Here is a 26,783-nt window from a genome sequence, read left to right on the forward strand (position 1 = left end):
CATAAATAGCTTTAAGAGGTATGACAAAGATCATGGAGCATAAGAACGAAGGAACACTGCAGCAGGCCTACTGGCCCATGCGAGGCAGGTCCAAGTCTTTTACCGGCTTAAGCCAATGCACCCAACCTAGTCAGGTCAGGTCACATTGACTTAAGGGAGGAACACGGCAACCGACCTGGTAGCACAAGCTAATCAGGTCCAACTCACACCCACCCACACCCACTCATGTATTTATCCAACCTATTTTTAAAGCTACACAACGTTCTGGCCTCTATAACTTTACTTGGGAGTTTGTTCCACTCATCCACAACTCTATTACCAAACCAGTACTTTCCTGTATCCTTCCTGAATCTGAATTTTTCCAACTTAAAACCATTGCTGCGAGTCCTGTCTAGGCTAGATATTTTCAGCACACTATTTACACCCCTTTATTTATTCCTGTCTTCCATTTATACACCTAAATCATATCCCCCTAATTCTACGTCTTTCTAGAGAGTGCAGATTCAGGGCCCTCAGTCCATCCTCATAGGGAAGGTTTCTGATACATGGGATCGACTGTCATCCTCCTTTGTACATTTTCCAGAGCATTTATATCCATTCTGTAATACGGTGACCAAAACTGAGCAACAATCTAAATGAGGCCTAACCAAGGATGTATAGAGTTGAAGAACAACCTGAGGACTCCTATTATTTATGCTTCTTGACATGAAGCCAAGGATTCTATTAGCTTTATTGCGAACACTTATGCACTGTTGTGTTGGTTTCAGATAACTGCTAACCAGAACTTCTAAATCTTTTTCGGAATCCGTAATATTAAGATCTACATTATTTAGTTTATATGTGGCATGATTATTGTCCTGTCCAACATTTAGAACTTTACATTTGTCTATATTAAACTGCATCTGCCACCTCTCCGACCACTGCATCAGTCTACTCAAATCTTCCTGGAGTGCTCTATTGTCCTCGTCAGAATGAATTCGACGGCCTATTTTGGTGTCATCGGCAAACTTGCCGATGTCGCTCTTTATGCCCTCATCTATGTCGTTTATGTAGATTGTGAACAGCAGGGAGGCCAACACTGACCCCTGTGGAACACCGCTCATGACGCTTCCCCACTCTGATTTCTCCCCATTTATGCAAACTCTCTGCTGCCTATTTGTCAACCATGACTCTATCCAGGAAAAAAATTCTCCTCCTATTCCATGTGCCTTAATTTTCCTCAATAGTCTCTGATGTGGGACCCTGTCAAAAGCCTTACTGAAATCCATATACACAATATCATATTCATTACCATGATCTACCTCCTCAAATACCTTAGTGAAAAAAGTTAATAAATTCGTAAGGCAGGAACGCCCCTTTGTAAAACCATGCTGAGATTCGTTGATTAATTTATGCTTTTCAAGGTGGCTACGAACTGCCTCGGCAATTATTGATTCAATAAATTTTCCCACTATGGAGGTTAGGCTTACTGGTCTATAGTTCGAAGCTAAGGACCTGTCACTTGCTTTGAAAATAGGAATCACATTTGCCATTTTCCACTTATCTGGCACCATGCCAGTTTGTAGTGATATGTTGAAAAGATTAGCCAAAGGTTTGCTAAGCTCCTCTTTACATTCCTTTAGAACCCTTTCATACAGTTCATCAGGGCCTGGGGATTTGTTAGGTTTTAACTTATCTATTTGCCTGAGGACCATGTCACTTGTGACCCTAATCGTGCACAGTTTATTATCGTCCTGTTCTACATAATTTATAATTTCTGGAATATCGCTGGTATCCTCCTGTGTAAAAACTGAGAGGAAGTATGTATTAAAAATTCTACACATTTCTTTATCACTGTCAGTGAGCTGGCCCGAGGAACTTTTGAGTGGGCCTATCTTGTCCCTGATCTTACTTCTGTATACCTGAAAGAATCCTTTTGGGTTAGTCTTCGATTCTCTTGCAACTTTAACCTCATAATCTCTTTTTGCTTTTCTAATTCCCTTTTTTATTTCTCTCTTTAACTGAATATATCGATTTCTTAATTGCCCCTCTCCTCTTTTGATTTGCCTATATATGCCTCTCTTTTGACCAATTAGATATTTTAATCTATTGTTCATCCATTTAGGATCATTTTTGTTTGATCTGATTTCCCTATTTGGAACATAATTTGACTGAGCAGCTAGAACTATGCTCTGGAAAGCGTCATATCAGCAACCATCACCACCTACCTGACCCTTAGTCAGGCCATTCCAGTTCAGCCCACCTAAGTAATTTTTCAGTCCTATGAAATCAGCCAAGCGGAAGTCAGGGACAGAGACTTGATTGCCATTATTAGGGGAATTCCATGATATATTAAAACTGAGTGATTTGTGATCACTTTCCCCAAGCTCATCATTAACCTCAAGATTATTAATTAGTGTTTCCCTACCGGCAAGAACCAAGTCAAGGAGGTTATTTCCCCTAGTTGGCTCTGTCACAAACTGTTTTAAAAAACAATCCTGGATCGTATCAAGAAAGTCACCTGACTCTAAATTTCCTGTCAAATTGCTCCAGTCAATCTGTCTATAGTTGAAATCTCCCATTAGCACAACATTTTTGTATGTAGATGCCTTACGAATTTCGTCCCATAGAAGTTTACTGCACTCCCTATCAAGATTTGGGGCCCTGTAAATCACACCAAAAATTAGTTTTTCTCGGCCCTCGAGAAGCTGTAACCAGATTCAGTGGCTGGCGCTTCTAATTTTATATCTTGTCTAACACAACAATTTAAATTGTCTCTGACATACATCGCTACTCCACCACCCTTCCTGTTGACCCTGTCAGTGTGGAAAAATTTATAGCCTTGTATGTGACATTCAGAGGGCATCTCTCTATCTTTCAGATTGAGCCAGGTCTCTGTTATAGCAATAATATCTATGTTTCCTGCACTTGCAATTAATCTTAGCTCATCTATCTTATTTCTTACACTCCTGCTATTAGTATAGTAAACCTTAAGGGAGCTAGTCCCTTGCTGCCCTCTGCTGTCCCCCTTTGTTTGCTGACCTGATCTATTGTCTTTATTTATAACTTCATGCTGAATGCCTTTTATACATTTACTGTTTCCAGCCCTAGTGTTGCAACCTGCTTGTTTCCCACACACACCCATACCTCTATCTTCTATCAGTTTAAAATCATAGGCATTTCACCAATGGCCTTCTCAATCGAGTTTGCAAGTGCTACCACCCCAGCCCCAGAGAGATGTACCCCATCCCTTGCATACATATCATGTTTGCCATAAAAGTTGCTCCAGTTGTCAATGAATGGGATTGCAAGTTCCTTGCAGTATCTGTCTAGCCAGCAATTTACACCAATTGCCCTAGACAACCATTCATTTCCTACTTCCCTTCTAGGCAAGATGCTACATATGATTGGAACCCCTCCCTTAGACTTAATGAAATCTATAGCTGACCTGTACTTATCTAGCAGCTCTTCTCTCCTACCCTTCCCAATATCATTTCCACCAGCACTGAGACAGATAATGGGCTTGTTCCCATTACCTGACATGATATTATCCAGCCTGTTGACTATGTCCCCAACACCAGCTCCAGGGAAGCACACTCTATCTCTCATCTTCTTATTCCTATTACAAAAAGCATGGTCAATATATCTTACCTGAGAGTCACCAACCACAAGAATGCACTTACCTCTATTAGCAGGGGCAGTAGTACCCTTACCTTCACTGGCCACTGAAGTACATTCATCCTGAAGAACAGAGAAGCGATTTCCTACCTTCAGATCTTCACTCTTAACTTTCCTTATTCTGATGCTCCTCCCATTACTGGGAACCACTCGCCACTTGTAGCAGGTGCTGGACTGCACCTCACTGCTGGTAGCCGTTGCTACCTCCCCACCTACAGCCTCCTCAGAGCGAGAGACAGACTGTACCTCACTGCTAGAAGCCTCATTCCCCACAACTCCAGCCACCTCATACTCTCTCCCAGACCCATTGTGGTGGACCTTCAGCCTCCTAATCTCCTCCTGGAGAAGCAAGACCTCCTCCTTCAACTCTCCAACCTCAATTTTTAAAACACTGCAGAGGCAAGTCATGCTTTGTAACCGTCCACGCAACCACATATAGGTGAGTACATATAGGTGAGTACATACACGCATACATACCCACACAGCACAATCACACACACATTACATATTCGATGTATATGTATGTGTGTCAGTGTGGTGGTGCCCAGTAGCTGGATTTTCTTAAGTAAGCGGCTTACCTTTGATTAGGGACGTCCAAGCTTGATTACTTCCACGGATCTCCTCCTCTTGTTCCTCTCAGTCTCAAACACAAATGATTTTCAATGTCGTCTACATTTGCAGGATTATAACTCTCTCTCTCTCTCTCTCTCTCTCTCTCTCTCTCTCTCTCTCTCTCTCTCTCTCTCTCTCTCTCTCTCTCTCTCTCTCTCTCTCTCTCTCTCTTTCAAGTGTAATATATATATATTTTTATTTTATTAGCACACTGGCCGATTCCCACCAAGGCAGGGTGGCCCGAAAAAGAAAATCTTTCACCATCATTCACTCCATCACTGTCTTCCCAGAAGGATGCTTTTCACTACAGTTTTTAAACTGCAACATTAACACCCGTCCTTCAGAGTGCAGGCACTGTACTTCCCATCTCCAGGACTCAAGTCCGGCCTGCCGGTTTCCCTGAATCCCTTCATAAATGTTACTTTGCTCACACTCCAACAGCACATCAAGTATTAAAAACCATTTGTCTCCGTTCACTCCAATCAAACACGCTCACGCATGCCTGCTGAAAGTCCAAGCCCCTCACACGCAAAATCTCCTTTATATATATATATATATATATATATATATATATATATATATATATATATATATATATATATATATATATATATACTACGATTGAATATTGGGAATTCAAAATTTATGTTGGACGTTGACATAAATTTACATGTCTTCAAATTAATCTAAGATCATATTTGGTAAGAATATCAATTTTCTCTTTCCTTTCATTTAAGTTTAGCATCGAGTTTCTTATAAAAGTTCATAAATTAACAGTGTTTTCCCAAAGTTAGATTTACTCAAATAAAAGTTTTAATGCAGTAAGATTCATGATTTTCTTAACAATGAAGAAGAAAGAGAATAGCTTATGGTGATAGGAATGTGAAGGAATGTAATTATAATATTTGGTGATAGCAATGGAATGGAATATAATTACATTATTTGGTATTAGCAGTGAGATGTAAAAGTGTTTCACCAGTTTAACAAAGGTTTACATGGTAGGTAATAATTATTTTTTGTGGCAGCAGTGAGATGGAATATATTTACACTGAGTGTGTGTGTGTAGCGTGCTGGTGAGTGTGTGTGTGTAGCGTGTTGGTGAGTGTGTGTGTGTAGCGTGTTGGTGAGTGTGTGTGTGTAGCGTGCTGGTGAGTGTGTGTGTGTAGCGTGTTGGTGAGTGTGTGTGTAGCGTGTTGGTGAGAGTGTGTGTGTAGCGTGTTGGTGAGTGTGTGTGTGTAGCGTGTTGGTGAGTGTGTGTGTGTAGCGTGTTGGTGAGTGTGTGTGTGTAGCGTGTTGGTGAGTGTGTGTGTGTAGCGTGTTGGTGAGTGTGTGTGTGTAGCGTGCTGGTGAGTGTGTGTGTGTAGCGTGTTGGTGAGTGTGTGTGTGTAGCGTGTTGGTGAGTGTGTGTGTGTAGCGTGTTGGTGAGTGTGTGTGTGTAGCGTGCTGGTGAGTGTGTGTGTGTAGCGTGTTGGTGAGTGTGTGTGTGTAGCGTGTTGGTGAGTGTGTGTGTGTAGCGTGTTGGTGAGTGTGTGTGTGTAGCGTGTTGGTGAGTGTGTGTGTGTAGCGTGTTGGTGAGTGTGTGTGTGTAGCGTGCTGGTGAGTGTGTGTGTGTAGCGTGTTGGTGAGTGTGTGTGTGTAGCGTGTTGGTGAGTGTGTGTGTGTAGCGTGTTGGTGAGTGTGTGTGTGTAGCGTGCTGGTGAGTGTGTGTGTGTAGCGTGTTGGTGAGTGTGTGAGTGTAGCGTGTTGGTGAGTGTGTGTGTGTAGCGTGTTGGTGAGTGTGTGTGTGTAGCGTGTTGGTGAGTGTGTGTGTGTAGCGTGTTGGTGACTGTGTGTGTGTTGCGTGCTGGTGAGTGTGTGTGTGTAGCGTGCTGGTGAGTGTGTGTGTGTAGCGTGCTGGTGAGTGTGTGTGTGTAGCGTGCTGGTGAGTGTGTGTGTGTAGCGTGCTGGTGAGTGTGTGTGTGTAGCGTGCTGGTGAGTGTGTGTGTGTAGCGTGCTGGTGAGTGTGTGTGTGTAGCGTGTTGGTGAGTGTGTGTGTGTAGCGTGCTGGTGAGTGTGTGTGTGTAGCGTGCTGGTGAGTGTGTGTGTGTAGCGTGCTGGTGAGTGTGTGTGTGTAGCGTGCTGGTGAGTGTGTGTGTGTAGCGTGCTGGTGAGTGTGTGTGTGTGTGTAGCGTGCTGGTGAGTGTGTGTGTGTAGCGTGCTGGTGAGTGTGTGTGTGTAGCGTGCTGGTGAGTGTGTGTGTGTAGCGTGCTGGTGAGTGTGTGTGTGTAGCGTGCTGGTGAGTGTGTGTGTGTGTAGCGTGCTGGTGAGTCTGTGTGTGTAGCGTGCTGGTGAGTGTGTGTGTGTAGCGTGCTGGTGAGTGTGTGTGTGCAGCGTGCTGGTGAGTGTGTGAGTGTAGCGTGCTGGTGAGTGTGTGTGTGTAGCGTGCTGGTGAGTGCGTGTGTGTAGCGTGCTGGTGAGTGTGTGTGTGCAGCGTGCTGGTAAGTGTGTGTGTGTGTAGAGTGCTCGTGTGTGTGTGTGTATCGTGCTGGGGAGTGTGTGTGTGTAGCGTGCTGCTGAGTGTGTGTGTGTAGCGTGCTAGTGAGTGTGTGTGTGTAACATGCTGGAGAATGTGTGTGTGTGTAGCGTGCTGGTGAGTGTGTGTGTGTAGCGTGCTAGTGAGTGTGTGTGTGTAGCGTGCTGGTGAGTGTGTGTGTGTAGCGTGCTGATGAGTGTGTGTGTGTAGCGTGCTGATGAGTGTGTGTGTGAAGCGTGCTGGTGAGTGTGTGTGTGTAGCGTGCTGGTGTGTGTGTGTGTGCAGCGTGCTGGTGAGTGTGTGTGTGCAGCGTGCAGGTGAGTGTGTGTGTGTAGCGTGCTGGTGAGTGTGTGTGTGTGTGCAGCGTGCTGGTGAGTGTGTGTGTGCAGCGAGCTGGTGAGTGTGTGTGTGTAGCGACCTGGAAAGTGTGTATGTGTAGCGTGCTGGTGAGTGTGTGTGGGTAGCGTGCTGCTGACTGTGTGTGTTTAGCGTGCTGGTGAGTGTGTGTGTGTGTAGCGTGCTGGTGAGTGTGTGTGTGTAGCGTGCCGGTGAGTGGGTGTGTGTGGCGTGTTGGTGAGTGTGTGTGTGTAGCGTGCTGGTGAGTGTGTGTGTGTAGCATGCTGGTGAGTGTGTGTGTGCAGCGTGCTGGTGAGTGTGTGTGTAGCGTGTTGGTGAGTGTGTGTGTGTAGCGTGCTGGTGAGTGTGTGTGTGTAGCATGCTGGTGAGTGTGTGTGTGTAGCGTGCTGGTGAGTGTGTGAGTGTAGCGTGCTGGTGAGTGTGTGTGTAGCGTGCTGGTGAGTGTGTGTGTGTAGCGTGCTGGTGAGTGTGTGTGTGTGTGTGTGTAGCGTGCTGGTGAGTGTGTGTGTGTAGTGTGCTGGTGAGTGTGTGTGTGTAGCGTGCTGGTGAGTGTGTGTGTAGCGTGCTGGTGAGTGTGTGTGTGCAGCGTGCTAGTGAGTGTGTGTGTGTAGCGTGCTGGTGAGTGTGTGTGTGCAGCGTGCTGGTGAGTGTGTGTGTGCAGCGTGCTGGGGTGTGTGTGCAGCGTGCTGATGTGTGTGTGTGTAGCGTGCTGGTGAGTGTGTGTGTGCAGCGTGCTGGTGAGTGTGTGTGTGTAGCGTGCTGGTGTGTGTGTGTGTGTGCAGCGTGCTGGTGAGTGTGTGGGTGTAGCGTGCTGGTGAGTGTGTGTGTGTAGCGTGCTGGTGTGTGTGTGTGTGTGCAGCGTGCTTGTGAGTGTGTGTGTGCAGCGTGATGGTGTGTGTGTGTGTGTGTGTGCAGCGTGCTGGTGTGTGTGTGTGTGTGCAGCGTGCTGGTGAGTGTGTGTGTGCAGCGTGCTGGTGAGTGTGTGTGTGTAGCGTGCTGGTGCGTGTGTGCAGCGTGCTGGTGAGTGTGTGTGTGCAGCGTGCTGGTGAGTATGTGTAGCGTGCTGGTGAGTGTGTGTGTGCAGCGTGCTGGTGAGTGTGTGTGTGTAGCGTGCTGGTGAGTGCGTGTGTGTAGCGTGCTGGTGAGTGTGTGTGTGCAGCGTGCTGGTAAGTGTGTGTGTGTGTAGCGTGCTCGTGAGTGTGTGTGTAGCGTGCTGGTGAGTGTGTGTGTGTAGCGTGCTGCTGAGTGTGTGTGTGTAGCGTGCTAGTGAGTGTGTGTGTGTAGCGTGCTGGTGAGTGTGTGTGTGTAGCGTGCTGGTGAGTGTGAGTGTGTGTAGCGTGCTGATGAGTGTGTGTGTGTAGCGTGCTGGAGAGTGTGTGTGTGTAGCGTGCTGGTGAGTGTGTGTGTGCAGCGTGCTGGTGAGTGTGTGTGTGTAGCGTGCAGGTGAGTGTGTGTGTGTGTAGCGTGCTGGTGAGTGTGTGAGTGTAGCGTGCTGGTGAGTGCGTGTGTGCAGCGAGCTGGTGAGTGTGTGTGTGTAGCGACCTGGAAAGTGTGTGTGTGTAGCGTGCTGGTGAGTGTGTGTGTGTAGCGTGCTGCTGACTGTGTGTGTTTAGCGTGCTGGTGAGTGTGTGTGTGTGTAGCGTGCTGGTGAGTGTGTGTGTGTAGCATGCTGGTGAGTGTGTGTGTGCACCGTGCTGGTGAGTGTGTGTGTAGCGTGTTGGTGAGTGTGTGTGTGTAGCGTGCTGGTGAGTGTGTGTGTGTAGCGTACTGGTGAGCGTGTGTGTGCAGCGTGCTGGTGAGTGTGTGTGTAGCGTGTTGGTGAGTGTGTGTGTGTAGCGTGCTGATGAGTGTGTGTGTGTAGCATGCTGGTGAGTGTGTGTGTGAAGCGTGCTCATGAGTGTGTGTGTGTGGCGTGCTGGTGAGTGTGTGTGTGTAGCGTGCTGGTGAGTGTGTGAGTGTAGCGTGCTGGTGAGTGTGTGTGTGTGTGTGTGTAGCGTGCTGGTGAGTGTGTGTGTGTAGCGTGCAGGTGAGTGTGTGTGTGTGTGTAGCGTGCAGGTGAGTGTGTGTGTAGCGTGCTGGTGAGTGTGTGTGTGCAGCGTGCTAGTGAGTGTGTGTGTGTAGCGTGCTGGTGAGTGTGTGTGTGCAGCGTGCTGGTGAGTGTGTGTGTGCAGCGTGCTGGGGTGTGTGTGCAGCGTGCTGATGTGTGTGTGTGTAGCGTGCTGGTGAGTGTGTGTGTGCAGCGTGCTGGTGAGCGTGTGTGTGTAGCGTGCTGGTGTGTGTGTGTGTGTGTGTGCAGCGTGCTGGTGAGTGTGTGGGTGTAGCGTGCTGGTGAGTGTGTGTGTGTAGCGTGCTGGTGTGTGTGTGTGTGTGCAGCGTGCTTGTGAGTGTGTGTGTGCAGCGTGCTGGTATGTGTGTGTGTGCAGCGTGCTGGTGTGTGTGTGTGTGTGCAGCGTGCTGGTGTGTGTGTGTGTGCAGCGTGCTGGTGAGTGTGTGTGTGTAGCGTGCTGGTGCGTGTGTGCAGCGTGCTGGTGAGTGTGTGTGTGCAGCGTGCTGGTGAGTATGTGTAGCGTGCTGGTGAGTGTGTGTGTGCAGCGTGCTGGTGAGTGTGTGTGTGCAGCGTGCTGGTGAGTGTGTGTGTGCAGCGTGCTGGTGAGTGTGTGTGTGTAGCGTGCTGGTGTGTGTGTGTGTGCAGCGTGCTGGTGAGTGTGTGGGTGCAGCGTGCTGGTGAGTGTGTGGGTGTAGCGTGCTGGTGAGTGTGGGTGCCGCGTGCTGATGAGTGTGTGTGCAGCGTGCTGGTGAGTGTGTGTGTAGCGTGCTGGTGAGTGTGTGTGTGCAGCGTGCTGGTGAGTGTGTGTGTAGCGAGCTGGTGAGTGTGTGTGTGCAGCGTGCTGGTGAGTGTGTGTGTGAGTGCAGCTTGCTGGTGACTGTGTGTGCGCAGCGTGCTGGTGAGTGTGTGTGTGTGTGCAGCGTGCTGGTGAGTGTGTGTGTGCAGCGTGCTGGTGAGTGTGTGTGTGCAGCGTGCTGGTGTGTGTGTGCAGCGTGCTGGTGAGTGTGTGTGTGCAGCGTGCTGGTGAGTGTGTGAGTGCAGCGTGCTGGAGAGTGTGTGCAGCGTGCTGGTGTGTGTGTGCAGCGTGCTGGTGTGTGTGTGCAGCGTGCTGGTGAGTGTGTGTGTGCAGCGTGCTGGTGAGTGTGTGTGTGCAGCGTGCTGGAGAGTGTGTGCAGCGTGCAGGTGTGTGTGTGCAGCGTGCTAGTGAGTGTGTGTGTGCAGCGTGCTGGTGAGTGTGTGTGTGCAGCGTGCTGGTGAGTGTGTGTGTGTAGCGTGCTGGTGAGTGTGTGTGTGTAGCGTGCTGGTGAGTGTGTGCCTGCAGCGTGCTGGTGAGTGTGTGCAGCGTGCTGGTGTGTGTGTGCAGCGTGCTGGTGAGTGTGTGTGTGCAGCGTGCTGGTGACTGTGTGTGTGCAGCGTGCTGGTGACTGTGTGTGTGTGCAGCGTGCTGGTGAGTGTGTGTGTGTGCAGCGTCCTGGTGAGTGTGTGTGTGTAGCGTGATGGTGTGTGTGTGTGTGCAGCGTGCTGGAGAGTGTGTGCAGCGTGCTGGTGTGTGTGCAGCGTGCTGGTGAGTGTGTGTGTGCAGCGTACTGGTGAGTGTGTGAGTGCAGCGTGCTGGTGAGTGTGTGTGTGTAGCGTGCTGGTGAGTGTGTGTGTAGCGTGCTGGTGAGTGTGTGCCTGCAGCGTGCTGGTGAGTGTGTGTGAAGCGTCCTGGTGAGTGTGTGTGTAGCGTGCTGGTGAGTGTGTGTGTAGCGTGCTGGTGAGTGTGTGCCTGCAGCGTGCTAGTGAGTGTGTGTGAAGCGTCCTGGTGAGTGTGTGTGTAGCGTGCTGGTAAGTGTGTGCCTGCATCGTGCTGGTAAGTGTGGGTGTGTAGCGTGCTGGTGAGTGTGTGCCTGCATCGTGCTGGTAAGTGTGGGTGTGTAGCGTGCTGGTGAGTGTGTATGTGCAGCGTCCTGGTGAGTGTGTGTGCAGCTTGCTGGTGAGTGTGTGTGTGTAGCGTGCTGGTGAGTGTGTGTGCAGCTTGCTGGTGAGTGTGTGTGTGTAGCGTGCTGGTGAGTGTGTGTACAGCGTCCTGGTGAGTGTGTGTGTGTAGCGTGATGGTGAGTGTGTGTGCAGCTTGCTGGTGAGTGTGTGTGTGTAGCGTGCTGGTGAGAGTGTGTGCAGCGTCCTCGTGAGTGTGTGTGTGTAGTGTGATGGTGAATGTGAGTGTGAAGCGTGCTAGTGAGTGTGTGTGTGGCACCAAGCGCTGCTCTAACATGTGTGCGGCACCAAGTGCAGCGCTAACAGGTGAGTCGCACCCAGGTGAATGGCACCAAGCGCTGCTCTAACAGATGTGTGGCACCAAACGCAGCTCTAACAAGTGTGTGCCACCAAGCGCTTCTCTAACAGGTGTGTGACACCAAATGCAGTTCTAGCAGGCGTGTGGCACCAAGCACAGCTCTAACAGGTGCGTGGCACCATGCGAAGTTCTAACACGTGTGTGGCACCAAACGCATCTCTAACAGGTGTGCGGCACCAAGCGCAGCTGTAACAGGTGTGTGGCACCAAGCCAACTCTAAAATGTGTGTGGCACGAAGCGCAGCTCTAATAGGTGCGTGGCACGAAGCGCAGCTCTAACAGGTGTGTGGCACGAAGCGCAGCTCTAACAGGTGTATTGCACCAAGCGCAGATCTAACAAGCGTGACACCAAGCACTTCTCTAACAGGTGTGTGTCACCAAGCGTAGCTGTAACAGGTGTGTGGCACCAAGCGCTGCTCCAACAGGTGCGTGGCACCAAGCACTGCTCTAACAGGTGTGTGGCACTAAGCGCAGCTCTAACAGATGTGTGGCACCAAGCGCAGCTCTAACAGATGTGTGGCACCAAGCGCAGCTCTAACAGGTGTGTGGCACCAAGCGCTGCTCTAACAGATGCGTGGCACCAAGCGCTTCTCTAACAGGTGTGTGGCACCAAGCGCAGTTCAAACAGGTGTGTGTCACCAAGCGCAGCTCTAACAGGTGAGTAGCACCAAGCGCTGCTCTAACATATGTGTGGCACCAAGCGCTTCTCTAACAGGTGTGTGGCACCGAGCGCAGCTCTAACAGGTTTGTGGCACCAAGCGCAACTCTAACGGTTGTGTGGCACCAAGCGCAGCTCTAACAGATGTGTGGCACCAAGCGCAGCTCTAACAGATTTGTGGCACCAAGACCAGCTCTAACAGGTGTGTGGAACCAAGTGCTGCTCTAACAGATGTGTGGCACCAAGCGCTTCTCTGACAGATGCGTGGCACCAAGCGCAGCTCTAACAGTTGTATGGCACCAAGCGCAGCTCTAACAGATGTGTGGCACTAAGCGCAGCTCTAACAGATGTGTGGCACCAAGCACAGCTCTAACAGATGTGTGGTACCAAGCGCAGCTCTAACAGATGTGTGGCACCAAGCGCAGCTTTAACAGATGTGTGGCACCATGCACAGCTCTAACAGATGTGTGGCACCAAGCGCAACTCTAACAGGTGTGTGGGACCAAGCAATGCTCTAAGAGATCTGTGGCAACAAGTGCAGCTCTATCAGATGTGTGGCACCAAGCACAGCTCTAGCAGATGTGTGGCACCAAGCGATGCTCTAACAGGTGTATGGTACCAAGCGCAGCTCTAACAGATGTGTCGCACCAAGCGCAGCTCTAACGGTTGTGTGGCACCAAGCGCAGCTCTAACAGATGTGTGGCACCAAGACCAGCTCTAACAGGTGTGTGGCACCAAGTGCTGCTCTAACAGATGTGTGGCACCAAGCGCTTCTCTGACAGGTGCGCGGCACCAAGCGCAGCTCTAACAGTTGTGTGGCACCAAGCGCAGCTCAAACAGGTGTGTGGCACCAAGCGCTGCTCTAACATGTGTGTGGCACCAAGGGCAGTTCTAAGAGGTGTGTAGCACCAAGCGCAGCTCTAACAGATGTGTTGCACCAAGCAAAGCTCTAAAAGGTGTGTGGCACAAAGCGCTGCTCTAACAGGTGTGCGGCACCAAGCGCTGCTCTAACAGGTGTGTGGCACCAAGCGCAGCTCTAAGAGGTGTGTGGCACCAAGCGCAGCTCTAACAGATGTGTGGCACCAAGCGAAGCTTCACCAGGTGTATGGCACCAAGCGCTGCTCTAACAGGTGTGTGGCACCAAGCGCAGCTCTAGCAGGTGCGTGGCACAAAGCGCAGCTCTAACAGGTGTGTGGCACCAAGCACAGCTCTGACAGATGTGAGGCACTAAAGCACAGCTCTAACAGATGTGTGGTACCAAGCGCAGCTCTAACAGATGTGTGGCACCAAGCGCAGCTCTAACAGATGTGTGGCACCATGCACAGCTTTAACAGATGTGTGGCACCAAGCGCAACTCTAACAGGTGTGTGGGACCAAGCATTGCTCTAAGAGATCTGTGGCACCAAGCGCTTAACTAAGAGGTGTGTGGCACGAAGCGCAGCTCTAACAGGTGTGTAGCACCAAGCGCAGGTCTAACAAATGTGTGGCACGAAGCGCAGCTCTAACAGATGTGTTGCACCAAGCGCAGCTCTAACAGATGTGTGGCACCAAGCGCAGCTCTAACAGATGTGTGGCACCAAGCGCAGCTCTAACAGATGTGTGGCACCAAGCGCAGTTCTAATAGGTGAGTAGTACCAAGCACTGCTCTAACAGATGTGTGGCACCAAGCGCTTCTCCAACAGGTGTGTGGCACCAAGCGCAGATCTAATAGGTGTGTGGTACCAAGCGCAGCTCTAACAGAGGTGTGGCACCAAGCGCAGCTCTAACGGTTGTGTGGCACCAAGCGCAGCTCTAACAGATGTGTGGCACCAAGCGCAGCTCTAACAGATGTGTGGCACCAAGAGCAGGTCTAACAGGTGTGTGGCACCAAGTGCTGCTCTAACAGACGTGTGGCACCAAGCGCTTCTCTGACAGGTGCGTGGCACCAAGCGCAGCTCTAACAGTTGTGTGACACTAAGCGCAGCTCTAACAGATGTGTGGCACCAAGTGCAGCTCTATCAGATGTGTGGCACCAAGCACAGCTCTAACAGATGTGTGGCACCAAGCAATGCTCTAACAGGTGTGTGGTACCAAGCGCAGCTCTAACAGATGTATGGCACCAAGCGAAGATCTAACAGGTGTGTGGTACCAAGAGCAGCTCTAACAGATGTATGGCATCAAGCGAAGATCTAACAGGTGTGTGGCACCAAGCGCAGCTCTAACAGGTGTGTGGTACGAAGCGCAGCTCTAACAGGTGTGAGGCACGAAGCGCAGCTCTAACACGTGTATGGCACCAAGCGCAGCTCTAACAGGTGTGTGGCAACAAGCGCAGCTCTAACAGACGTGTGGCACCAAGCGAAGCTCTAGAAGGTGTGTGGCACCAAGCGCTGTTCTAACGTGTGTGGCACCAAGTGCAGTTCTGACAGATGTGTGGCACCAAGCAACGCTCTTGCAGGTGTGTGGCACCAAGCGCAGCTCTAACAGGTGTGTGGCACCAAGTGCTGCTCTAATATGTGTGTGGCACCAAGGGCAGCTCTATGAGGTGTGTAGCACCAAGCGCAGCTCTAACAGATGTGTTGCACCAAGCGCAGCTCTAACAGGTGTGTGGCACCAAGTGCTGCTCTAACAGGTGTGTGGCACCAAGCGCTGCTCTAACAGGTGTGTGGCACCAAGTGCAGCTCTAAGAGGTGTGTGGCACCAAGCGCAGCTCTAACAGATGTGTGGCACCAAGCGAAGCTTCAACAGGTGTGTGGCACCAAGCGCTTCTCTAAGAGGTGTGTGGCACCAAGCGCTGCTTTAGCAGGTGTGTGGCACCAAGCGCAGCTCTGACAGGTGTGTGGCACCAAGCACAGCTCTGACAGATATGTGGCACCAAGCACAGCTCTAACAGATGTGTGGCACCAAGCGATGCTCTAACAGGTGTGTGGTACCAAGCGCAGCTCTAACAGATGTATGGCACCAAGCGAAGATCTAACAGGTGTGTGGTACCAAGAGCAGCTCTAACAGATGTATGGCATCAAGCGAAGATCTAACAGGTGTGTGGCAAAAAGCGCAGCTCTAACAGGTGTGTGGTACGAAGCGCAGCTCTAACAGGTGTGAGGCACGAAGCGCAGCTCTAACACGTGTATGGCACCAAGCGCAGCTCTAACACGTGTATGGCACCGAGCGCAGCTCTAACAGACGTGTGGCACAAGGCAAAGCTCTAGAAAGTGTGTGGCAACAAGCGCTGTTCTAAAGTGTGTGGCACCAAGTGCATTTCTAGCAGATGTGTGGCACCAAGCAAAGCTCTTGCAGGAGCGTGGCACCAAGCGCAGCTCTAACAGGTGTGTCGCACCAAGTGCTGCTCTAATATGTGTGTGGCACCAAGGGCAGCTCTATGAGGTGTGTAGCACCAAGCGCAGCTCTAACAGATGTGTTGCACCAAGCGCAGCTCTAACAGGTGTGTGGCACCAAGTGCTGCTCTAACAGGTGTGTGGCACCAAGAGCTGCTCTAACAGGTGTGTGGCACCAAGTGCAGCTCTAAGAGGTGTGTGGCACCAAGCGCAGCTCTAACAGATGTGTGGCACCAAGCGAAGCTTCAACAGGTGTGTGGCACCAAGCGCTTCTCTAAGAGGTGTGTGGCACCAAGCGCTGCTTTAGCAGGTGTGTGGCACCAAGTGCAGCTCTGACAGGTGTGTGGCACCAAGCACAGCTCTGACAGATATGTGGCACCAAGCACAGCTCTAACAGATGTGTAGTACCAAGCGCAGCTCTAGCAGATGTGTGGCACCAAGCGCAGCTCTAACAGATGTGTGGCACCATGCACAGCTCTAACAGATGTGTGGCACCAAGCGCAACTCTAACAGGTGTGTGGGACCAAGCATTGCTCAAAGAGATGTGTGGCAAAAGCGCTTCTCTAAGAGGTGTGTGGCACCAAGATCAGCTCTAACAGGTGTGTGGCACCAAGCGCAGCTCTAACAGATGACTTGCACCAAGCGCAGCTCTAACAGATGTGTGGCACCAAGCGCAGCTCTAACAGATGTGTGGCACCAAGTGCAGCTCTAACAGATGTGTGGCACCAAGCGCAGCTCTAACAGATGTGTGGCACCAAGTGCAGCTCTAACAGATGTGTGGCACCAAGCGAAGCTCTAACAGGTGTGTTGTACCAAGCGCAGCTCTAACAGATGTGTGGCACCAAGCGCTTCTCTAACAGGTGTGTGGCACCAAGCGCTGCTCTAGCAGATGTGTGGCACCAAGCACTACTCTAACAGGTGTGTGGCACCAAGCGCTGCTCTAACAGATGTGTGGCACCAAGCACTGCTCTAACAGATGTGTGGCACCAAGCACTGCTCTAACAGATGTATGGCACCAAGCACTGCTCTAACAGATGTGTGGCACCAAGCACTGCTCTAACAGGTGTGTGACACCAAGCGCTGCTCTAACAGATGTGTGGCACCAAGCACTGCTCTAACAGATGTGTGGCACCAAGCGCTGCTCTAACAGGTGTGTGGCACCAAGCGCTGCTCTAACAGATGTGTGGCACCAAGCGCTGCTCTAACAGGTGTGTGGCACCAAGTGCTGCTCTAACAGATGTGTGGCACCAAGCGCTGCTCTAACAGGTGTGTGGCACCAAGCACTGCTCTAACAGATGTGTGGCACCAAGCACTGCTTTAACAGATGTGTGGCACCAAGCGCTGCTCTAACAGGTGTGTGGCACCAAGCGCTGCTCTAACAGATGTGTGCCACCAAGCGCTTCTCTAACAGGTGTGTGGCACCAATCGCTGCTCTAACAGATGTGTGGCACCAAGCGCTGCTCTAACAGGTGTGAGGCACCAAGCGCTGCTCTAACAGATGTGTGGCACCAAGTGCTGCTCTAACAGATGTGTGACACCAAGCGCAGCTCTACCAGATGTGTGGCATCAAGCGCTGCTCTAACAGATGTGTGGCACCAAGTGCAGCTCTAACAGATGTGTGGCACCAAGCGCTGCTCTAACCGATGTGTGGCACCAAGCGCAGCTCAAACAGATGTGTGGCACCAAGCGCTGCTCTAACAGGTGTGTGGCACCAAGCGCTGCTCTAACAGGTGTGTGGCACCAAGCGCTGCTCTAACAGGTGTGTGGCACCAAGCGCTGCTCTAACAGATGTGTGGCACCAAGCGCTGCTCTAACAGGTGTGTGGCACCAAGCACTGCTCTAACAGATGTGTGGCACCAACCGCTGCTCTAACAGATGTGTGGCATCAAGCGCTGCTCTAACAGGTGTGTGGCACCAAGCACTGCTATAACAGATGTGTGGCACCAAGCGCTGCTCTAACAGATGTGTGGCACCAAGCGCTGCTCTAACAGGTGTGTGGCACCAAGCGCTGCTCTAACAGGTGTGTGGCACCAAGCGGTGATCTAACAGGTGTGTGGCACCAAGCGTTGCTCTAACAGATGTGTGGCACCAAGCGCTGCTCTAACAGGTGTGTGGCACCAAGCACTGCTCCAACAGATGTGTGGCACCAACCGCTGCTCTAACAGATGTGTGGCATCATGCGCTGCTCTAACAGGTGTGTGGCACCAAGCACTGCTCTAACAGATGTGTGGCACCAAGCGCTGCTCTAACAGATGTGTGGCACCAAGCGCTGATCTAACAGGTGTGTGGCACCAAGCGCAGCTCTAACAGATGTGTGGCACCAAGCGCTGCTCTAACAGGTGTGTGGCACCAAGCGCTGCTCTAACAGGTGTGTGGCACCAAGCGCTGCTCTAACAGATGTTTGGCACCAAGCGCTGCTCTAACAGGTGTGTGGCACCAAGCGCAGCTCTAACAGATGTGTGGCACCAAGCACTGCTCTAACAGATGTGTGGCACCAAGCGCAGCTCTAGCAGGTGTGTGGCACCAAGCGCAGCTCTAACAGGTGTGTGGCACCAAGCACAGCTCTGACAGATGTGTGGCACCAAGCACAGCTCTAACAGATGTGTGGTACCAAGCGCAGCTCTAACAGATGTGTGGCACCAAGCGCAGCTCTAACAGATGTGTGGCACCATGCACAGCTCTAACAGATGTGTGGCACCAAGCGCAACTCTAACAGGTGTGTGGGACCAAGCATTGCTCTAAGAGATCTGTGGCACCAAGCGCTTAACTAAGAGGTGTGTGGCACGAAGGGCAGCTCTAATAGATGTGTGGCACCAAGCGCTGCTCTAACAGATGTGTGGCACCAAGCACTGCTCTAACAGATGTGTGGCACCAAGCGCTTCTCCAACAGGTGTGTGGCACCAAGCGCAGTTCTAATAGGTGTGTGGTACCAAGCGCAGCTCTAACAGAGGTGTGGAACCAAGCGCAGCTCTAACGGTTGTGTGGCACCAAGCGCAGCTCTAACAGATGTTTGGCACCAAGCGCAGCTCTAACAGATGTGTGGCACCAAGAGCAGCTCTAACAGGTGTGTGGCACCAAGTGCTGGTCTAACAGACGTGTGACACCAAGCGCTTCTCTAACAGGTGCGTGGCACCAAGCGCAGCTCTAACAGTTGTGTGGCACTAAGCGCAGCTCTAACAGTTGTGTGGCAGCAAGCGCAGCTCTGACAGATGTGTGGCACCAAGCACAGCTCTAACAGATGTGTGGCACCAAGCGATGCCCTAACAGGTGTGTGGTACCAAGCGCAGCTCTAACAGATGTGTGGCACCAAGCGAAGATCTACCAGGTGTGTGGTACCAAGCGCAGCTCTAGCAGGTGTATGGCACCAAACGAAGATCTAACAGGTGTGTGGCACCAAGCGCAGCTCTAACAGGTGTGTGGTACGAAGCGCAGCTCTAACAGGTGTGAGGCACGAAGCGCAGCTCTAACACGTGTATGGCACCAAGCGCAGCTCTAACATGTGTGTGGCACCAAGCGCAGCTCTAACAGGTGTGTGGCAACAAGAGCAGCTCTAACAGACGTTTGGCACAAGGCGAAGCTCTAGAAAGTGTGTGGCAACAAGCGCTGTTCTAAAGTGTGTGGCACCAAGTGCATTTCTAGCAGATGTGTGGCACCAAGCAAAGCTCTTGCAGGTGCGTGGCACCAAGCGCAGCTCTAATATGTGTGTGACACCAAGGGCAGCTCTATGAGGTGTGTAGCACCAAGTGCAGTTCTAACAGATGTGTTGCACCAAGCGCAGCTCTAACAGATGTGTGGCACCAAGCGCAGCTCTAACAGATGTGTGGCACCAAGCGAAGCTCTAACAGGTGTGTGGGACCAAGCATTGCTCTAAGAGATGTGTGGCACAAAGCGCTTCTCTAAGAGGTGTGTGGCACCAAGATCAGCTCTAACAGGTGTGTGGCACCAAGCGCAGCTCTAACAGATGTGTTGCACCAAGCGCAGCTCTAACAGATGTGTGGCACCAAGCGCAGCTCTAACAGATGTGTGGCACCAAGTGCAGCTCTAACAGATGTGTGGCACCAAGCGAAGCTCTAACAGGTGTGTTGTACCAAGTGCAGCTCTAACGGATGTGTGGCACCAAGCGCTTCTCTAACAGGTGTGTGGCACCAAGCGCTGCTCTAACAGATGTGTGGCACCAAGCACTGCTCTAACAGGTGTGTGGCACCAAGCGCTGGTCTAACAAATGTGTGGCACCAAGCACTGCTCTAACAGATGTGTGGCACCAAGCACTGCTCTAACAGATGTATGGCACCAAGCACTGCTCTAACAGATGTGTGGCACCAAGCACTGCTCTAACAGGTGTGTGGCACCAAGCGCTGCTCTAACAGATGTGTGGCACCAAGCACTGCTCTAACAGATGTGTGGCACCAAGCGCTGCTCTAACAGGTGTGTGGCACCAAGCGCTGCTCTAACAGATGTGTGGCACCAAGCGCTGCTCTAACAGGTGTGTGGCACCAAGTGCTGCTCTAACGGATGTGTTGCACTAAGCGCTGCTCTAACAGGTGTGTGGCACCAAGCGCTGCTCTAACAGATGTGTGGCACCAAGCACTGCTTTAACAGATGTGTGGCACCAAGCGCTGCTCTAACAGGTGTGTGGCACCAAGCGCTGCTCTAACAGATGTGTGGCACCAAGCGCTTCTCTAACAGGTGTGTGGCAACAAGCGCTGCTCTAACAGATGTGTGGCACCAAGCGCTGCTCTAACAGGTGTGTGTCACCAAGCGCTGCTCTAACAGATGTGTGGCACCAAGTGCTGCTCTAACAGATGTGTGGCATCAAGCGCTGCTCTAACAGATGTGTGGCACCAAGCGCAGCTCTACCAGATGTGTGGCATCAAGCGCTGCTCTAACAGATGTGTGGCACCAAGCGCAGCTCTAACAGATGTGTGGCACCAAGCGCTGCTCTAACCGATGTGTGGCACCAAGCGCAGCTCAAACAGATGTGTGGCACCAAGCGCTGCTCTAACAGGTGTGTGGCACCAAGCGCTGCTCTAACAGGTGTGTGGCACCAAGCGCTGCTCTAACAGGTGTGTGACACCAAGCGCTGCTCTAACAGGTGTGTGGCACCAAGCGCTGCTCTAAGAGATGTGTGGCACCAAGCGCTGCTCTAGCAGGTGTGTGGCACCAAGCACTGCTCTAACAGATGTGTGGCACCAAGTGCTGCTCTAAGAGATGTGTGGCACCAAGCGCTGCTCTAGCAGGTGTGTGGCACCAAGCACTGCTCTAACAGATGTGTGGCACCAACCGCTGCTCTAACAGGTGTTTGGCACCAAGCACTGCTCTAACAGATGTGTGGCACCAAGCGCTGCTCTAACAGATGTGTGGCACCAAGCGCTGCTCTAACAGGTGTGTGGCACCAAGCGCTGCTCTAACAGGTGTGTGGCACCAAGCGCTGCTCTAACAGGTGTGTGGCACCAAGCGCTGCTCTAACAGATGTGTGGCACCAAGCGCTGCTCTAACAGGTGTGTGGCACCAAGCATTGCTCTAACAGATGTGTGGCACCAACCGCTGCTCTAAAAGATGTGTGGCATCATGCGCTGCTCTAACAGGTGTGTGGCACCAAGCACTGCTCTAACAGATGTGTGGCACCAAGCGCTGCTCTAACAGATGTGTGGCACCAAGCGCTGCTCTAACAGATGTGTGGCACCAAGCGCTGCTCTAACAGATGTGTGGCACCAAGCGCTGCTCTAACAGATGTGTGGCACCAAGCGCTGCTCTAACAGGTGTGTGGCACCAAGCGCTGCTCTAACAGATGTGTGGCACCAAGCGCTGCTCTAACAGGTGTGTGGCACCAAGCGCTGCTCTAACAGATGTGTGGCACCAAGCGCTGCTCTAACAGATGTGTGGCACCAAGCGCTGCTCTAACAGATGTGTGGCACCAAGCGCTGCTCTAACAGATGTGTGGCACCAAGCACTGCTCTAACAGATGTGTGGCACCAAGCGCTGCTCTAACAGATGTGTGGCACCAAGCGCTGCTCTAACAGATGTGTGGCACCAAGCACTGCTCTAACAGATGTGCGGCACCAAGCGCTGCTCTAACAGATGTGTGGCACCAAGCACTGCTCTAACAGACGTGTGGCACCAAGGGCTGCTCTAACAGATGTGTTGCACCAAGCGCTACTCTAACAGATGTGTGGCAATAAGCACTGCTCTAACAGACGTGTGGCACCAAGGGCTGCTCTAACAGATGTGTGGCACCAAGCGCTACTCTAACAGATGTGTGGCACCAAGCGCTGCTCTAACAGATGTGTGGCACCAAGCGCTGCTCTAACAGATGTGTGGCATCAAGCGCTACTCTAACAGATGTGTGGCACCAAGCGCTACTCTAACAGACGTGTGGCACCAAGCGCTGCTCTAACAGATGTGTGGCACCAAGCGCTACTCTAACAGATGTGTGGCACCAAGCGCTACTCTAACAGATGTGTGGCACCAAGCACTGCTCTAACAGACGTGTGGCACCAAGGGCTGCTCTAACAGATGTGTGGCACCAAGCGCTACTCTAACAGATGTGTGGCACCAAGCGCTGCTCTAACAGATGTGTGGCACCAAGCGCTACTCTAACAGATGTGTGGCACCAAGCGCTACTCTAACAGACGTGTGGCACCAAGCGCTGCTCTAACAGATGTGTGGCACCAAGCGCTACTCTAACAGATGTGTGGCACCAAGCGCTACTCTAACAGATGTGTGGCACCAAGCGCTACTCTAACAGACGTGTGGCACCAAGCGCTGCTCTAACAGATGTGTGGCACCAAGCGCTACTCTAACAGATGTGTGGCACCAAGCGCTACTCTAACAGATGTGTGGCACCAAGCGCTACTCTAACAGATGTGTGGCACCAAGCGCTACTCTAACAGATGTGTGGTACCAAGCGCTGCTCTAACAGATGTGTGGCACCAAGCGCTGCTCTAACAGATGTGTGGCACCAAGCGCTGCTCTAACAGATGTGTGGCACCAAGCGCTGCTCTAACAGATGTGTGGCACCAAGCGCTGCTCTAACAGATGTGTGGCACCAAGCGCTACTCTAACAGATGTGTGGTACCAAGCGCTGCTCTAACAGATGTGTGGCACCAAGCGCTGCTCTAACAGATGTGTGGCACCAAGCGCTACTCTAACAGATGTGTGGCACCAAGCGCTACTCTAACAGATGTGTGGCACCAAGCGCTACTCTAACAGATGTGTGGCACCAAGCGCTACTCTAACAGATGTGCGGCACCAAGCGCTGCTCTAACAGATGTGTGGCACCAAGCACTGCTCTAACAGATGTGTGGCACCAAGCGCTACTCTAACAGATGTGTGGCACCAAGCGCTGCTCTAACAGATGTGTGGCACCAAGCGCTGCTCTAACAGATTCTGAGGCGGAAAAAAAAAATCACGATTTTATAACGTTTATTTGATTATTTTTAATGTAATTCAAATAAACCTGTAATTTCGCCTTTTTCAGTTTGATGGATAACTATTGTAATGTAGGTTTGTTACCTCAAGTTTACCTGTTACCTAATTTGTTCAACTGAATTTTTGCTTCCGAACCTGCTTGTATATTATTGTTGTTGTTGTTGTTCTTATTATTATTATAATTATTATTATTATTATTATTATTATTATTATTATTATTATTATTATTATTATTATTATTATTATTGTTTTTATTATCATCATTATAATTGTTTTTGTTGTTGATTTTGTTGTTGTTTTTGTTGTTGTAGTAGTTCTTCTACTTCTCCCTCTTAATATTATTATTATTATTATTATTATTATTATTAATATTATTATTATTATTATTATTATTATTGTTATTATTATTATTGTTATTATTATTTTTATGTTGATGGGAAGGTACTGAACCCTTTGGAGTCTTACAACACTTGCAGGAAAGGGAGGAAATTCCTTTCGATCCATGGAAAGTGAGATCATGCCCAGTTCCTTTGATTAAAAACCCTTCACCATCCTGAAGGAAGCTCCTGTGATGCGGTGCTTACTTACTTATTAGGCAAACCAATTCCATTCTGTGAAAGGTGGCTTCTGTTTTACGCTGCAACCCGCATCCAGCGTGTGGATGGCAGTGGCTTGTTTACTGTGCATTCCACATGCAGTGTGTGGATGGCAGTGGCTTGTTTACTGTGCACTCCACATGCAGTGTGTGGATGGCAGTGGCTTGTTTACTGTGCACTCCAAATGCAGTGTGTGGATGGCAGTGGCTTGTTTACTGTGCACTCCAAATGCATCGTGTGGATGGCAGTGGCTTGTTTACTGTGCACTCCAAATGCAGTGTGTGGATGGCAGTGGCTTGTTTACTGTGCACTCCACATGCAGCGTGTGGATGGCAGTGGCTTGTTTACTGTGCACTCCACATGCAGTGTGTGGATGGCAGTGGCTTGTTTACTGTGCACTCCACATGCAGTGTGTGGATGGCAGTGGCTTGTTTACTGTGCACTCCAAATGCAGTGTGTGGATGGCAGTGGCTTGTTTACTGTGCACTCCAAATGCAGCGTGTGGATGGCAGTGGCTTGTTTACTGTGCACTCCAAATGCAGTGTGTGGATGGCAGTGGCTTGTTTACTGTGCACTCCACATGCAGCGTGTGGATGGCAGTGGCTTGTTTACTGTGCACTCCACATGCAGTGTGTGGATGGCAGTGGCTTGTTTACTATGCACTCCACATGCAGCGTGTGGATGGCAGTGGCTTGTTTACAGTGCACTCCACATGCAGTGTGTGGATGGCAGTGGCTTGTTTACTATGCACTCAATATGCAGCGTGTGGATGGCAGTGGCTTGTTTACTGTGCACTCCACATCCAGCATGTGGATGGCAGTGGCTAGTTTACTGTGCACTCTACATCCATCGTGTGGATAGCAGTGAGATGACAGTAGTATACACATAGGCCCAGGAGATATGTTATAAACGTTTAGGGTTTGAGTGTTCAAAAAGGTGCTACGGACAAAATTTGATCACTGTGTGTACCAAACTGACAAATAAGCCTATACCTGGCACTTACATCTAAAAAATGTTTACACGATTAGTTGTTTAGTGAAGGTAAACAAAATCATTCTACACACGTCAAGAATCTTGAGTGAAGCCTCTCAGTATTTGAAGGTGGGAGCCACGGGAAGGTTACGTTGTACGTAGGGTCAGTCCTGACCCGAGACTCACGAGCCTCGAGTTGGTCAATAACAATGAAGAATTTGTCTTCTGTGTGGGTGTTGAAAGCTGTAAGCAGTGAGAGTCTTTGAAAAAAATACCTTGGGTAGCTTCAAATAAATCTTGGATTAACCCATGAGTGAGAGGGGTTCTCTCTGAGTGGGACTTTTACATGAAGTGATAGGGTTATCAAAACCTGTTTCTGGAGTTCTCTTGAGAATGGGCTGGAAAAGATTTTTTTAGAGGGTTTGGGCGTGAAAAGGATCTACCTAGCATGGGCCACTAGGCCTCCTACATTGTTCCTCCATTCTTATGTTCTGATTCAGGAAGCAAAAATGGAAGTGTTTCCTGGGCCTGGTGGTTCCTGGTCCAAGACCGACAAGGATGTCTACCAGAGAACATGATTCCATCACTGAAGTCATCATGATGGAACTGTTGAGGTTAGTGCTCAAGAAAATGAGTTAGACTATAGGCAGTTGATTTTATTTCGTAGCTGAATATTACAGGAATTCTATCAGTGTTGTGGAAGGTGACTATAAAAATGGAATAAATCACCGGACGCAGGAAAGGTCAGGAGGTCGGGTGAGGTTGTGTGGGCGGGACGAGGTACGGTTATAAGTGCCACCACATTGTGTGGGCACGATGAGGTCAGGTCGAGAGGTTGCCATCATACTGAGGGGGCAGGGTGAGGTCAGGTTGAAAGATTGCTACCATACTGTGGGGGCAGGGTGAGGTCAGGTTGAAAGATTGCTACCATACTGTGGGGGCAGGGTGAGGTCAGGTTGATAGATTGCTACCATACTGTGGGGGCAGGGTGAGGTCAGGTTGAGAGGTTGCCATCATACTGAAGGGGGCAGGGTAAGGTCAGGTTCAGAGATTACCACAAATGTGACACCCACTCTACAAAGGCATATCAAGAGTACTAACGTATACATCATAAAAATCTTTGAAAAGGTTCTAAGAAGCAAGATGGCCACCCACTTAGATACCAGTCAGTTCCGCAAGATTGGGCAGCATGGGTTTAGAGGAGGTCGCTTCTGCCTTTCACTACTTCTGGACCACTGTGATATGGTCTTGGATGCTCTGAGGGACAAACAAAATACATAAGTTGTTTACACAGACTTTGCGAAAGCCTTCAACAAGACAAGTACGATCATGGCTTAATAGCTCACAAAATGCGTGATGAAGGAAAAACAGGAAAGTGGGTACTAGATGGATCTATAACTTCCTAACGAATAGAATACAAAAAGTAATAGTAAACAGAGTAAAGTCAGAAGCAGCTACAGTGAAAAACTCTGTTTTACAAGGCCCAGTACTCGTCCCAATCCTGTTCCTTATCCTCATATCTGACATAAACAGAGATGTAAACCACATCACCGTGTCCTCCTTTCCTTGTGATACCAGAATTTGTATGACAGCCCCGGTACGGCTATAATGCAAATTCTGGTGTTTCCTTAAGATACTTGCTGTCCAATGTTCACCCATCAGTAAAATGGATACTTGGGTGTTAGTCGACTGGTGTGGATCGCATACTGGGACAAAACTGACCTAATTTGCCCGAAATGCTCATCATAACGAGGGGTTTTCATTATAGTGTATGTCATTGGTGTCAGCTAGGCCTGTATACCTTGTACAAGTACTTGTAGAAATAAAAGATTATTATTATTATTATTATTATTATTATTATTATTATTATTATTATTATTATTATTATCCATCGAAGACACTGAAATCTCTAAGCGGTCTTCAACCAAATCTTTAAATGGGCCGCAGAAGACATTATGAAGTTCAATCAAGACAAATTTCACTCACTACGCTATGGAGAACTCGAGGAAATTAAAACTGTATCGGAGTCTAAAACAAACTCCTGAGCGAGAAACTAATGTGAACGTCCTGGGAATGATATTGTCAGAGAATCTCACTCTCAAAGATCACAACAATGTATCTACCACAAATGATAGGATGGATAATGAAAACCTTCAAAACTAGAGATGCCAAGCCCATGATGGTTCTCTTCATATCTTTTTTTCTCTCTAGGCTGGAATATTGCTGTACCCTAACTGCCCCTTTCAAGGCAGCGAATTTGTAGACCTTGAGAATATACAGAGAACTTTCTCGACATGCA

The 26,783-nt window shown here is 50.1% G+C and overlaps 1 protein-coding gene across 6 annotated transcripts in view; it reads right to left on the reverse strand.

The window, feature by feature from the left end:
- The window catches only part of LOC128688563 (octopamine receptor beta-2R-like), a 1,632,995-nt gene that overhangs the window by 464,410 nt on the left and 1,141,802 nt on the right, over nucleotides 1–26,783 (reverse strand). The window lies entirely within an intron of this gene.

Source organism: Cherax quadricarinatus, chromosome 1 (assembly GCF_038502225.1).
Source record: "Cherax quadricarinatus isolate ZL_2023a chromosome 1, ASM3850222v1, whole genome shotgun sequence".
NCBI lineage: Eukaryota > Metazoa > Arthropoda > Malacostraca > Decapoda > Parastacidae > Cherax > Cherax quadricarinatus.